Source organism: Lepisma saccharinum, unplaced genomic scaffold, assembly GCF_977018435.1.
Source record: "Lepisma saccharinum unplaced genomic scaffold, izLepSacc3.1 HAP1_SCAFFOLD_459, whole genome shotgun sequence".
Lineage (NCBI taxonomy): Eukaryota > Metazoa > Arthropoda > Insecta > Zygentoma > Lepismatidae > Lepisma > Lepisma saccharinum.
Genome location: NW_028143154.1, coordinates 222577 through 231798, shown reverse-complemented (window position 1 = coordinate 231798; position 9222 = coordinate 222577). Strand labels below are relative to the sequence as shown.

Here is a 9222-nt window from a genome sequence, read left to right as displayed (position 1 = left end):
TACACACTAGATAAAATTTGGTTCATAGTTTCTTGTGAAATTCGTGTTTCAGCGAGGAAGTAAGAACAAAAATATATTTCCCGGGTATTCCTTGATGGTACAAAAATTAAAAATGTTCTGAATTGAGACTAACCATATAGGAGATATTATATAATAATTCCTCGATACAAATCTCACACATTCGATAATGTGTTTCTTATGAATTCTATGTCTCAGCCAAGAAGTGAAAATTTAAAAAAAATTCCCGAGTTTTCCCTGATGTACAAAAATAAAGTACGGGTTTAATAGAAAGTAATCATCTAGAAGATTTTATTTAAAGACTAACTGGATACAAACCCTACACACTCAACAATATTTTGTCCATAGTTTCTTGTGAACTTCGTATCTGAGCGAGGACATAAGAATTATAAAATATTTCCCTGAATTTATCTAACGGTACAAAAATAAAAAAACGGGCTCAATAGAAATTAATCACATAGAAGATTTTATTTATAAATTACCTCGTTACAGGTCATACACACTCGATAAGATATGGTCGAGTTTCTTAATATTTTCAAAGAATAAGTAAGAATTGATAAATATTTCCCGGATTTTCCCTGGTGGTACAAAAATAAAAAAACGGACTTAATAGAAGGTAATCACATAGATGATTTTATTTAAAAATTCACTAGATACAAACCTTACATACTCGATAAGATTTCGTCCATAGTTTCATTTGAACTTCGTGTCTCAGCGAAGAAGTAAGAACTAAAATATATTTCCCGGGTTTTCCGTGATGGTCCAAATTCGAAAATAAGCTTAAGAGAAAATAATCATGTAGGAGATTTTATTTAATGTTTGCTTAGATACAAACCTCACGCAGTCGATAGGATTTCATCCTAAATTTCTTTTGAACTTCGAGCCTCGGCCAAGAGGTAAAGGTTTAAATATATTTCCGGGTTTTCCGTGACGGTACAAAAAAACGGGCTTAATAAAAAGTAATCATATAGAAGATTATATTTATAGATTACCTAGTTACAGGCCCTTTTCTTATAAATTTCGTGTCTCAGGGAAGAGGTAACAATTGAAAGAAAATCATCTCTGGCTTGGTCTGTAGAGAAAAAGAATTTCAAACGAGTATTAGCATTGAACGCGAATTTCTCGAAAACTCAAGTTTTGATCCTATAGTCGAAATGTCAGAATTAATGAAAATCATTTCTGGCTAGGTCTGTAGAGAAAATGAGTTTCAAACGTGTACCAGCATTGTACGCGTATTTCTACAAAAATCAACTATTCATTCTATGGTCCAAATGTCATAATTAAAACGCTTTTCACGGTCTGAAAAGCATATTAATTCAACATTTTAAAGAAAATCTTCTTTGGCTTGGTCTGTAGAAAAAATGAGTTTCGAACGAGAACTAGCATTGAACGCGTATTTCTTACTTTCTCGCTGAATCACGAAGTTCACACGAAATTATGGACCAAATCTTATCGACTGTGTAAGGGTTGTATCTAGGCAATCCATAAATAAAATCTCCTATATGACTACTTTCTCTTAAGCTCATTTTCAATTTTTGTACCATCACGGAAAACCAGGGAAATATATTTTAAATATATATAGGAGATTTTATTTATGGATTGCCTAGATACAACCCTTACACAGTCGATAAGATTTGGTCCATAATTTCGTGTGAACTTCGTGATTCAGCGAGGAAGTAAGAATTTAAAAATATTTCCAGGGTTTTCCCTGAATGTACGTACAAAAATAAAAAACGGACTTAATAGAAAGTAATCATATAAATGATTATATTTAAAGATTACCTAGATACAAACCTCACACACTCGATATTGGTCCATAGTTTCTTATGAATTCTATGTCTCAGCCAAGAAGTAAGAATTTTAAAAAAATTCAAGAGTTTTCCCTGATGTACAAAAATAAAGTACGGGTTTAATAGAAAGTAATCATATAGAAGATTTTATTTAAAGACTAACTAACCCTTAACACTCAACAATATTTTGTCCATAGTTTCTTCTGAACCTCGTGTCTCAGCGAAGAAATAAGAATTAAGAAATATTTCCCGTGTTTTGTTGACGGTACAAAAAAACGGGCTTCATAGTAAGTAATTGTGTAGAAGATTTTATTTAAGTATTACTTAGATACAAACTCCACACATTCGATAATATCTGGTAAATAATTTCTTGTGAACTGCGTATCGTAACGAGGAAGTAAAAGTTAAAAAAACATATTTACCGCATTTTCCGCCACCTTACAAAGATTGAAAATAGGCTTAATATAAAGTAATCATATAGGATACTTTATTTATAGATTACTTATATACGAACCTCGGATACTCGATAAGATTTCGTCCATAGTTTCTTGTGAACTTTGTGTCTCAGCGAAGAAGTGATATTTAAGACATATTTCACGGGTTTTCCGTGATGGTACAAAAATAAAAATCGTGCTTAATAGAAAGTAATCACATAGAAGATTATATTTAAAGATTACTTAGATACAAATCTCACACACTCGATAATATTTGGTGCATAGTTTCTTGTGAATTTCGTGTATCAACGCGGACGTAAGAATTATAAAATATTTCATTAGTTTTCCCTGATTTACCAAAATAAAATACGGGCTTAAAAGAAAGTAATCATAGAGAAGATTTTTTTCAAAGATTAACTGGATACAAACGCTACACACTAGATAAAATTTGGTTCATTGTTTCTTGTGAAATTCGTGTTTCAGCGAGGAAGTAAGAACAAAAATATATTTCCCGGGTATTCCTTGATGGTACAAAAATTAAAAATGTTCTGAATTGAGACTAACCATATAGGAGATATTATATAATAATTCCTCGATACAAATCTCACACATTCGATAATGTGTTTCTTATGAATTCTATGTCTCAGCCAAGAAGTGAAAATTTAAAAAAAATTCCCGAGTTTTCCCTGATGTACAAAAATAAAGTACGGGTTTAATAGAAAGTAATCATCTAGAAGATTTTATTTAAAGACTAACTGGATACAAACCCTACACACTCAACAATATTTTGTCCATAGTTTCTTGTGAACTTCGTATCTGAGCGAGGACATAAGAATTATAAAATATTTCCCTGAATTTATCTAACGGTACAAAAATAAAAAAACGGGCTCAATAGAAATTAATCACATAGAAGATTTTATTTATAAATTACCTCGTTACAGGTCATACACACTCGATAAGATATGGTCGAGTTTCTTAATATTTTCAAAGAATAAGTAAGAATTGATAAATATTTCCCGGATTTTCCCTGGTGGTACAAAAATAAAAAAACGGACTTAATAGAAGGTAATCACATAGATGATTTTATTTAAAAATTCACTAGATACAAACCTTACATACTCGATAAGATTTCGTCCATAGTTTCATTTGAACTTCGTGTCTCAGCGAAGAAGTAAGAACTAAAATATATTTCCCGGGTTTTCCGTGATGGTCCAAATTCGAAAATAAGCTTAAGAGAAAATAATCATGTAGGAGATTTATAATATTATTAGTGCTAATAGTAATATAACAGTAATTAGTATTAATTGTATTTTAATATCAAGGGGTAGTTTAATAAAAATATTGGCTTTGGGAGCTAATGATGATGTAATTATATCTTCCTTGATGTTTTTAGAATTATTAATTCATTAATGATTTACAAGACCATTGTTTTTATTAAACTATAAAAACTTATGTTAAGAGTATTATTTATATTATTTATTTTATTTACTAGATTTTTATGCTTTATTTCTCAACGTAGGCACTTATTAGTAACTCTATTAAGACTTGAATTTATTGTGTTATCCTTATATTTATATATAACTTATTATTTTATTAATAATCAGGAAGAAGCTTATTTTTGTTTATTATTTATTTCGTTTTGTGTATGTGAGGGGGCTCTTGGTCTATCTGTTATAGTATCAGTTACACGTACTCATGGTAATGATTATTTTAATTCTTTTGTATTATTGAAATGTTAAAATATATTTTTTTATTTTATATTTTTAATCCTTTTGAGATTTAATAGTTCTTTATGAATGGTGGTTCAAATTTCTATTATTTTTGGTTGTTTTTGTTTTTATTAATAGTATGATTTGGTATCGGAGTATGGGGGGCTGGTTATTTTATTGGCTTAGATGTGATGTCTTACTCTTTAATTTTGCTTAGCATTTGAATTATTTTTTTAATAATAGTGGCTAGAAATAGTATTATATCTATTTATTTTTATCCTTGTAGATTTATATTTTTGTTAATTATTTTATTATTATTGTTAATATTAACTTTTATAAGAATAATTTTTTTTTATTTTATTTGTTTTTTGAGGGATCATTAGTACCTACTTTATTTTTAATTTTAGGGTGAGGGTATCAGCCAGAACGAGTACAAGCGGGGGTATATTGACTTTTTTATACATTACTTGCTTCTTTACCTCTTTTGGTTGGTATTTTTATGTTAAATTATAAGGTGGGGGGTTTATATATATATATATATTTAGATATATTAATATTGATATATTAGAATGGTGTTTGCCTTTTTAGTAAAAATACCTATATTTTTGGTTCATTTGTGATTACCTAGGGCTCATGTTGAGGCTCCAGTTAGTGGGTCTATGATTTTGGCTGGGATTTTATTAAAGCTCGGAGGGTATGGGATTTTGCGAATTATTTCTTGTATTGAGAGATTAGCTGTTAAATATAATATTTTTTGATTTGGTATTAGCATTGTTGGAATTTGAATAATTAGTCTTGTTTGTATACGTCAAATTGATTTAAAGGCTTTGGTTGCATATTCATCTGTAGCACATATAGGTCTTGTTTTGATGGGGATTATAACTATAGGGGCATGAGGAATAAATGGTAGTCTTACTTTAATAGTAGCACATGGTCTTTGTTCTTCTGGAATATTTTGTCTAGTAAATATTACTTATGAACGATTAGGTAGTCGTAGTATATTAATTAATAGGGGGATAATTAGTTATATTCCTAGATTATCTTTATGATGATTTATATTGAGAATTACTAATATAGCTGCCCCCCTTCTATTAATCTGTTGGGTGAAATTAGTCTATTAAATAGAATTATTGGGTGATCCTACTTTAGTTTTGTAGGTGTTGCATTACTCTCCTTTTTAAGTGCTGGTTATACTTTATATTTATATTCTTACACTCAACATGGAATATACTACTCTGGTGTATTTTCTTGCTGAAGAAGTAACATTCGTGAATATTTATTATTATTTTGTCATTTATTTCCATTAAATTTTTTAATTGTTTTTTGTTCTCCAATATTTCATTGAATTTAAATTATTTAAGTAGTTTAAGTAGAATAGTAAGTTGTGGACTTACTGGTAGCTAAAAAGTTCTTAGATCAATGTTTTTTAATTTTTTTATTACAAGTATAGTATCAATTATTTTATAAATTGTAGAATAATTTTATTATTATTAGGGATGATATTTTTAATTAGGGATATTACAATTTTTATTGAGTGAAATATTGTTAATTTGAATAGTTCTAGTATTATCATAACAATATTATTTGATTGAATATCTTTAATTTTTATAGGATTAGTTATATATATCTCTTCTATGGTTATTAATTATAGAGGTTCTTATATAGAAGGGGATTATAATATAAATCGATTTATTATTTTAGTTTTATTATTTGTCGGGTCTATAATGTTTTTAATTATTTCTCCTAATATTATTAGAATTATTTTAGGATGGGATGGTCTAGGACTAGTTTCTTACTGCCTAGTAATTTATTATCAGAATGTTCGTTCCTATTCTGCTGGAATATTAACTGCTTTGTCTAACCGAATTGGTGATGTATTTATTTTATTATCTATTGCTTGAATATTAAATTATGGTAGCTGAAATTATATCTATTATTTATGATTAGTTTCTGACTTTGATATAATATTAATTACTAGATTTATTATTATTGCTGGGATAACAAAGAGTGCACAAATTCCATTTTCTGCATGATTGCCGGCAGCTATGGCTGCACCCACCCCAGTTTCTGCATTAGTTCATTCTTCTACTTTGGTTACTGCTGGAGTTTATTTATTAATTCGTTTTGGAGATATACTGATATATATACTGTTTTTGGTAGGATACTCTTATTACTGTCAGGGTTAACTATATTTATAGCTGGGGTTGGTGCTAATTTTGAATATGATTTGAGGAAAATTATTGCTTTATCTACATTAAGACAACTTGGGTTAATAATGTTAACATTATCTGTGGGGTTAAAGGAGTTATCATTTTTCCATTTATTGACACATGCTATATTTAAGTCTTTATTGTTTTTATGTGCCGGTGTAGTTATTCATGTAATAGGGGATGTTCAGGATATTCGTTGTATGGGGGGTCTAATTAATAAAATACCAATAACTATTTCTTGTATAATAATTTCTAGTCTTGCCTTATGTGGAATACCGTTTTTGGCTGGGTTTTATTCTAAGGATTTAATTTTGGAAATATTAAGTATATCTTCTTTTAATTTAGTAATATTTGTTTTATTATGAGTTTCTACGGGTATAACTATAGCCTATAGTTTTCGATTAAATTATTTTTTAGTTGGTAAATCTTATAGAGGTATATCATTTCAATTCTTTTCAGATGATGGGGGATGAGGCATATTTAAAGGTTATGTTAGGCCTATTATTCTTATCTATTGTAGGTGGTTCTGGGTTAATATGATTAATATTTCCTTCTGTTTTTGTTATTATTATCCCACTTAGTTTGAAAATAGGGGCAATTATATGTATTTTATTGGGAGGGTGAATTGGGTATAATATTACATCTTTCTTGTTCGAAATTTATCCATTTTTTAATAATAAAATAATATATTATTTATTAGGGGGGATATGATTTTTACCTTATTTATCCTCTGGTGGATTAATTGGTAGTTCATTTATTACTGGAGGTCTATATATTAAGGCTGTTGATTATGGATGAAGTGAACTTATGGGGGGACAGGGAGTCTATAAATATATAAGGAGTGGTTCTTTAAATATCCAATTAATACATTCTAATTATTTTAATATTTATTTTATATTTTCATTTTTAATAGTAATTTTATTAATAATTTATATGTGTTTATATAGCTTATAATAAAGCATAATATTGAAGTTATTAGGAAGGATAAAATAATTCTATAGGCATTTCTTGAACTTATTTAAAGTTCAGCTTTATCATGAAAAGATAATGTAATTTTATACTAAAGAAATAGTGTGAGAGTATTAATGGAGTTTCACCACTAAAGATGGAAGTTAGCAGCCCCCACTTAATAATATACCCCTTAACTGAGGAGATAATCCTAATTTTATTATTAACATTAATATGCCGCCTTCCTTTGGCTTCAGTCAAATAAGCAAGGGTAATATATACCAATTTATTCAGGTCGAAGCTGATTGCTTTTGCTTCTTGCTCAATAAAGTAAATTGAACTATTCAATACCTTTTGAATGCAACTCAAATATTATTATTAACTATTACTCTAGCATGCTCATTCTAGTGATCCTTGGGTTCATTCATGATATAAACCTAAAAGCAAGATTAATAGGAATAGGAGTCTAACACATATTCAATATATTAGTTTTGAATTAGTAATAATAACTGTTATTGGTAATAGTAATACAATTTCTACATCAAAAATTAGAAAAATTACTGCAATTAGAAAGAATTTTATAGAGAATGGAATTCGTGCTGAGGATTTTGGGTCAAATCCACACTCAAACGGTGATCTTTTTCTCGGTCTGTAATTATTTTTTTTGATAGTAATGTGGATAATATCATTACAATTGAGGTAATTATTATAATTAATAATGAGGTACTTATGATTATATTAATTATTTACTTTATTTTATTATAATCTTTTTAATTGGAAGTTAAGCGTACTTTAAATATACTAAGTAAATTATCTACCTCATCAGTAAATTGAAATATAAAGGAATAATCATACTACATCTACGAAATGTCAATATCAGGCTGCTGCTTCAAATCCGAAGTGATGTGTTGGTGAAAAATGGCATAAGATGTGTCGAGCTAAACATACCCCTAGGAATGTTGATCCAATAATAACATGTAACCCATGAAATCCTGTTGCTATAAAGAATGTGGATCCATATACTGCATCAGCGATAGTAAAGGGGGATTCATAATATTCATATGCCTGAAGAATAGTAAAATATATTCCTAATATTAGTGTTAATATAAGGGCTTGCGTTGTATGTGAGTGGTTTTTTTCTAATAACCCATGATGGGCTCATGTTACTGTTACTCCTGAGGCTAGTAAAATTGCTGTATTTAATAAAGGTACTTGTATTGGGTTAAATGGAGTAATTCCCCTTGGTGGTCATAATATCCCCAGTTCAATTGTTGGGGATAATCTTCTATGGAAAAATGCTCAAAAGAAGGATACAAAAAATAATACCTTTGAGATAATAAATAGAATTATGCCCCATCGTAGTCCTATTATAACTTGATTTGTATGTAATCCTTGATATGTTCCCTCTCGTGAAATATCTCGTCATCATTGAATTATTGTAAGAAGTATAGTTGTTATTCCTATTGATAATAGAATTATATTTTGTTGGTGAAATCATCTAATTATCCCTGTTGTTAATATTATTGCTCTAATAGCTCCTGTTGCTGGTCATGGGCTTTGATCTACTAGGTGATATGGGTGGTTTTGGTTTGCTGACATTGTTTATTTTGATTCTCTAGAATAAATAGCAATTAATAAGGCAAATACATAAGATTGGATAAATGCTACGGCTGTTTCTATAATAATTAATATAATTTGTGCTAAAATTAATATTGAAAGTCCAATAATTTCTAATATTGTTCCTGTATTTCCAATTATTGATATTATTAAATGTCCAACTATTATGTTTGCTGCTAGTCGCACTGATAGAGTTATTGGACGAATTAGATTTCTAATTATTTCAATACCTACTATAATTGGTATTAATAGTGCTGGCACACCTTCCGGTACTAGGTGTGCTAATATATGTTTTGTATTATTGATTCACCCAAATAATATAAATGATAATCATATTGGTAGGGCCAGGGTTAGGGTAAATACTAAGTGACTTGATCTAGTAAATACATAGGGTAGTAATCCTATTGAATTATTAAATAAGATTATTGAAAATATACTAATAAATATTAGGGTTCTTCCCTGGTGACTAATTATCCCTAAAAATGTTTTAAATTCT

At 28.8% G+C, this 9222-nt stretch overlaps 1 pseudogene; it reads left to right on the top strand.

The window, feature by feature from the left end:
* The first annotated feature begins 5425 nt into the window (after positions 1-5425).
* Positions 5426-6785, top strand: LOC145982874 (NADH-ubiquinone oxidoreductase chain 5-like; annotated as a pseudogene).
* Positions 6786-9222: the final 2437 nt, after the last annotated feature.